At 39.1% G+C, this 6899-nt stretch overlaps 1 protein-coding gene and 1 long non-coding RNA gene across 3 annotated transcripts in view; one reads left to right on the forward strand and one right to left on the reverse strand.

Moving 5' to 3' along the window:
* LOC103398838 (uncharacterized) overlaps positions 1-6899 on the reverse strand; it is a 48464-nt gene that overhangs the window by 22170 nt on the left and 19395 nt on the right. For both annotated transcript variants that reach the window (XR_523540.3, XR_523539.3), the window contains exon 3: positions 6587-6687. This is a non-coding gene — a long non-coding RNA (uncharacterized LOC103398838). The remainder of the gene's footprint in view (positions 1-6586; positions 6688-6899) is intronic.
* Positions 1-6899, forward strand: part of tmtopsa (teleost multiple tissue opsin a) — a 19613-nt gene that overhangs the window by 6512 nt on the left and 6202 nt on the right. The gene's annotated exons all lie outside the window — the stretch shown is intronic.

Genomic DNA, 6899 nt, shown 5'->3' on the forward strand with positions numbered 1-6899 from the left:
ATATATATACACATATATACATATATATACACATATATATACACACACATGTATATATATATATATACATATATACATATATATATATATATACACATATACATACAGTGATCCATCTATCGCAGTAGTTGCGTTCCAAGACTCACCACAAAATGGGAAAAATCGCAGACAATAGAGACAAGATAATTACTATATTATTTACGTATATATATTTACCCTTTACGAACCTGTTATCAACACCTCCCTACACAGTTATGTATACGAACAGTAGAGTTGTATAACGGCGACGCAGAGCGAGGTGAACGAGAGAGTGGCCGACAGACGAGGGAGACGCTAAAAGAGATGCTAGGATGCACGAGCCAATCAGCGTGAGGAACAGAGGAGTACACATAGTACGTTGTATACGATCTCATCTAAGTAAACAAAAAGCTACCAGCGATCGTCCGCAAACGCACTCATCTCAATTTCAAATCCAAACGTTTGTATATCGTATGTATATTTTGCGGGAATTCCGCGAGATCTAAATCCGCGATGTGCCGAGGGCGCGAAAGGAGAACCTAGGCGATGTAGAGAGGGTACGCTGTATATGCATGTATAATACAGTAGTAGTAGTAGTAGCACAAAGAGAACAAACCAGTACTCAGTGTCTGGTGTCTTTCTCGCCTTGAACTTTTATATAATATTTATATGCTAGATAAGGAATTAAGAACGTTCCGATAAGCAGTCCCTTACCAAGCACTGCACTTACTCGTTGACCCGTACATTCCTGCACACTGAATTGACGCATGGTTCTCCCAATATAACTCAGGCCATTGAAAGTAGACAGGATAATTATACGACGCTGCCCCTTACACAGACACCAATCATCTACACCCGGTGCGTCGATGAATGGAAAAGGGACCCATGTTTTCCGCAGTCGGGTTGCCTGTGGTGTTAGTGACACTCCATTAATCACACCCATTAAATAGACATTTGTTTAATATATTAATTTCTGAAAAAAAAAAAAAAAAAAGAAAATCAAAAGTTAACAATTAATAGGCGGTTTATCAGCGCCACTGCAGTACGAGCGAAGGAAACCGTCGAGGGCCGTCGTGCTGCGGGAAAGGCCGCGAGCTTACGAGCGAGTCAGCTGTCTGTCATACTGCCAAAAATGCATTTTTGTATGCTCTGTTTACTGAGCAATAAAAAGCCATAACTGTGTTCACCCACCCGATGAAAATTAATCTCCGACTCAGTTCATCTCCGGTGGGCTTTTCACCAAGTCTCACACACACAGTCAAAAACAAATTTCGTATTCTTTACCGTCCTACTTCTTCAACTTTCTCAAACTCCCTCGAAGCGGTTGAGGCCTCTTTGTGCCCTCCTCACATTCTCTTCCTTCCGCTCTGTCATTATAATCCATCTTTGTCACCTGGCTTGTCTCAGCTGTCATTACCATTCTTGCCTTGTATCGCATCCTTGGCAACACTTTGAGACAGAAAACTGCTGTTTTTCTTGCTCTCATCGCAATATTATGTGGAAGTTGCACCAGCCAAAAAATGCATAACGGAGAAGAAAAAAAAAAAAAACTTAGATAAGTCGCTCCCGAGTATGAGTCACAACAGGCAGCTAGAGCGCCCTCTAGTGGCTGGCAGGGGGAAAATAACAAACGTGAAATTATATATTTTAATATATAAGTCGCACTCTGAGTATAAGTCGCAAACCCAGCTAAAGGATGAAAAAATAAAAACATGACTTATAGTCTGGAAAATACGGTAAGTTAAAGTGCGTGGCTTTATTATGGTAACAAATGTAAAGCTACATGCTAGCCTTTGACTCTATTTCCAAGAATATTTAGTAGGCTAGCATTTTCAACTACATCTCATCCAATTGTATGTCAGGGTTTCTAGACAAATATTCTCCGAAACGTTAGATACTTCAGACACTGCAGACAAAAAGAAAGAAAAAAAAAAGCGTTAAAAAAAAAATCGGGGATTTTACTATCGGTTGCAGCTGAGCATAAGTCGCAAACCTAGCCAAAGGATAAAAATATATATATACTGTATATATATTTGAATATACTGTATATATTTGAGTATATATTTGAATATATACTGAAATTTTAATAATTTACGCTAACTTTCAAAACCTTTATTGCTATTTTCTAGCATGAAATATTACCGTGAAAATGATATTCTGAAGAAAAAAAATCCTGACACTAAATTGTTCCCTATTTTCGGAGAAAATGCAAATCTACATGACCCTCGGGTAATGGCTTCGCCTCATGCTATATTGAAATACATATTCATGTACAGACATTAATTGTATTGAAATATTGCCTGCGCGATATGCGTCCAAATGGACGCCATACTGGGCGGATAAATTGACAAGTGATACTGATCACACTCCTGTTAATGTGTGTCAGTCAGGTAGAGACGGTGAGTCGTGAACCATTAGCCCCCCCCCCCGATGGGTCTAACTGATGATATACAAGGTCGTTAGTTCTCGAATGATGTTCTCGATAGAACGACCTGTGACATAATGCTGTGAGATGATAGGTTAATGGGGTCAAAAAGCACCTATCATTTTTTTTTATTACTGAAAAATTAGTGTCTGTTTGAGTAAAGGTTTTACTCGAGTATCTTTGACATTTGATTAATTTTTTTTATTTTTTTTAATTTCGATTTGGCATCTGACGTTCACCTTTAGTTTAGATTTATTTTTGCGTTTGTGTTTAAACCTTAGATGTGTTACTGTATACGGGAGGGCCCTGGTGTAGCCGTAATGCTAGGCGAGCTATTTCTGCAGATTGAGCAGCGGATACCAAGTAGCGATGCACCAAAATTTAAACCGAAAAAATATAAACAAATAATTTAAAAAATATTATACATAAATTAATAATTGAAAAAAAATTAGTTGTCAAGCGTCTAGAAATTTCAGCATTACACGTTATGCAAATCGCCGTCCGTGGGTCTTTCTCAGACAGTATTGAAATAAGTCGACGCCGCAGACACGTTGGTGCTTATGGCGAGCCGTTTTAACATTTAAACGCCAAGCTGGATATTTATTGCAGATATCGCTAACGCGGTTTTGCCTCGTCAAAAAGTAAAAAAAATTCCGATGTCCGACAAGCCCGCGGTTTAGCTTGCGTCATCAGAACTTCATGTTTTTCGGTCGTGTTGTTTCGGTGCTAAAAGTCTTTCGGCCAAATACCGAAAATGCACAAAAATGCGGTGCAATGGGGAAACTAAGGTCCGGGGGCCGGATGCGGCGCATTCAGCGTTTTAATCCGGCCTTCCAAACTTTTCTATCATTTATTTATATTATCATTTTACTTCTGCCTGTCTAAAAGTGCCAATTTTAATTTAGAGGTTGTTTTTTTTTCTTAATAATATGACAGAAATTTGGAAACTTATCTCAAAATGTTTCTGCTGCAAACATTCCTAATCAGTAGCTGCAGGTTAAGCTCGGTGGCTTTAACCTGCGGAAAGAAAGAATTCCAAACCAATCATTAAAAATATATAATCTGGTCTTAGGGATTAGTCTCGTGGCTGGAAGATAGCTTTGAGCCCACTGTTGAAGGACTACACGGAAACTAATCTGTTCTTCCTTAAGGGCCCGTCCGTGTTTTTCCCTTATCAAAAACATTGGATGACTGTAAATGCGCAAATGCCACTAGGAACCCAGCCGTGGAGTGGAGTGGAGTGGAGTGGGAACATACGGAGTGGTATGAGTGGCTCTGTAGAGGCCCTAGAAAGGAAATGGGAAAAATCCTGAGAAGTTCAGAAGCAGACAAAACTAAATTGGCTTAGCTTCATGAAGTTATTTCGCCTTCCCATCCGAGAGGCTTCAGATCGCAGCTACAGGGAAAGACGAGAGCAAGAATAAAAAAATTTTAAAAAACCAAAATATTATTATCAGATATTACTTCTACCCCGCCTTCAACCGATCCGTTATTTGCCAGTTTCTTGTTAAACATTTACAGCATTGGACAATATGCTGCGTATCACGTAACATTCATTCCATACACGCCCTGCCGCAATGGGACTGCGCCCCCCACTTTGGGAACCTCTGCCATATAGTATGCCTTTTGCGATGCCTTATTTTTATTTTTTTTTAAGTTCATCAGAGAAATTCAACAAAAAATTATTTTTAAACTGGTAACATATATATGCTTTATTATATAATAATAATAATATAATAATAATAATAATATAAATATAAATATAAATATAAATATATCACCTACATATATATATATACAGTGATCCCTCTCCTATTGTGGTAGTTGTAAAGACCCACCGCAAAAAGGGAAAATCTGTGAAGTAAGGGCGAGATAGTTATTATATTATTGACGTATATATTTACCCTTAATATATATATATATTTATATATATATATTTAACCTCCCCCACACTGTTTTCAACCCTCCCTAGACTGCTACGACGCGGCAGAGGTTAGCGCTCAGCTGCAGGAAGGTTCTCACTTTGGGATACCTCTGCCATACAGTATGTCTTTTGTGATGTCTCCCAGAAAAAAAAAACAGCGCAAACTGTGGCTCTCGGACAGGAAGTGGTTGCAATCGTTTCCGTAGGGTTTCGTTCACAACTGTCCGATCGTCAGTATCGCGAGTCCTTCGGCTAAATTCTTTTATTAATCATAATGGGAAATTAACTGTAGGAACTTGTCAACCTGCCTAGCCCTGGTTATAAGTCAGAATCGAAAACAGCCACTTACGTCAAATCTCAATGACTCTCGTCAAACCATCGTATTATGCATCGACCAATCAAAATCCTTCTAGTACGAGAGCTCATATATTTTTTTTTGTCTGATTGCTAGATTAAACTATCACATCTCAATGACTCTCGTCAAACCATCGTATTATGCATCGACCAATCAAAATCCTTCTAGTACAAGAGCTCATATATTTTTTTTTGTCTGATCGCTAAATTAAACTATCTCATCTTTAGAAAGTTCCGGGAACACGTCCACTTTTCACGGACACACTTCAAAGGTTCATTTTAGTTCAGCTCAGGGACGATTTTCTCTACAGAATTCTGCTTTAAAACATATTTCCTTTCACTCAAAGCCAAGCTTCAAAAGACTTAAAAAAAAAATGAACCCGAGCATTTGCGGGCATTCTTTGATCAAAGACGTCACTTGTGTTTGCTCGCCTGGCTGGCCTGGCTGCAAGATAGCGTGCGTATAAAGTGAGGTGCACTCCGTTTTGACAACTTGCTCGCGGCTAAAAGATACGATTCATTCAGTATTTGCCCAACTCTATAAAGACTTTTGACACTTGACATTCACTTAAATGCTAGCTTGAGGCAACACAAGGGACAGAAACTCTAGACCAAAGGCGTTTTGGGGGGGTTAAAAATGCATTTGACCCTTCAATCCAACATGATGATTCTATACCTTTCCTACAGTTGTTTTTTTTTTCCCTTAGGCCTTCAGAGTTATGTTATTGCAAATGAAATTGACTGTACCAGCACTCTTGTGTACACATTTCTCCCTGTATTAGCTCCTGAACTCCCCTAGCAGCTTTACAGAGTTTCCCTTTTTAATTTGATTTTAACTCCTCTCCTATAGAAAATGGACATTGATGCCTGTTCCCAAGCTATTTCACCCTCCTTGTTTCAATACAATACATGCACTTGATTTTTGCGAGATGGAGAGAAACCCCCAAAATCGGCACCTTTGAGGATTGCTGTAGAAACAGTAGTACAGTAGTGTACAAATATTTTGACTTCAGTAGTTAAAGTAAAAGACAACGAGCATAATCCTTTGTTCATAAATATATATACAGTAGGGCTTCGAGATACGAGCTCCCCGAAATACTGGTTTTCCAAGTTACGAGTAAGCAACTTACGCAAGACTTTCCATCGCGATACGAGGAAACATCAAGTTACGAGCGCTCAGCCGAGCTGCATTTTTCCACTCGACACTGTCGCATTTTTAATGAAAATGTAAGCGAGAAACAGCACAAGTCTTGATCGGTTAGCGCGTCAGAATCTAGAAAGGTCGGTGGCTCAAACCCACCCAGCGATAAATATTTCAGTGGTTCCATAGTGTAGCGGTTAGCATGCCTGCCTTGGAAGCAGAGAGCAGACAGTCCGGGGTTCTTTTCCCAGAGGGACCACATACTCAGGCGCCTCCGGGGGGCAGCAGATCAGCTTTTCAACACAAGTGCGGGATCAATAAAGTTCAAATGAATTATTAATACATGAATTATTAAATACCGGAGCAGCTGATCCGTCTGTCAACAAGTCAAAATCTTTTCAGTTGACAGGCTGATTAGGAAACACGGCTATGTTTACCGAACAAACGCGTCTCACGCAGATTTCCCCCTGACGGCCAAGACGACACAGAGCGACTATCGGGCGAAAGCTGTTTTTTCCCCCCTCTCGTAAGTTGTGAAATATTGAACACGAGACTACAGAACACAGTTGATCTCTAAGACATCGCTGCTGACAGACTAGAGGTTTCTTTTTTCTTCATAGGATTTAACATTTAACAGAATGCAGTGCGCCTTTTCAGAGAGAACGCGATTACGGAACATTTGTGTCAGGCACTTTCTGTGTGTGAATGTTTTGGGAAAACTCACTTCTGACGGCTGGCTTTGAAGATAACACGCTGCCACTTTGTTGATGTCTTGTCCTCTATTAACAGGAGTCTGACTCTTCATCTTCATCGTAGAATCAAATTCTAAAGAGAGAGAGAGAGAGAGAGAGAAGAAAATGTTGGTATAAATTCAGGACAGCTGAGGGTTTTTAAAAAAAAAAAAAAAAAAGAAATGTAGTCCATAAATGACAGGACCCTGATGTAGTACCATAATACAATAGAAATAAAAAAAATATATATATATATATATATATACATATATATATATATATACACATATATATATTTATATATAT

This window comes from Cynoglossus semilaevis, unplaced genomic scaffold, assembly GCF_000523025.1.
Source record: "Cynoglossus semilaevis isolate Cse_v1.0 unplaced genomic scaffold, Cse_v1.0 scaffold774, whole genome shotgun sequence".
In the NCBI taxonomy this organism is placed as follows: domain Eukaryota; kingdom Metazoa; phylum Chordata; class Actinopteri; order Pleuronectiformes; family Cynoglossidae; genus Cynoglossus; species Cynoglossus semilaevis.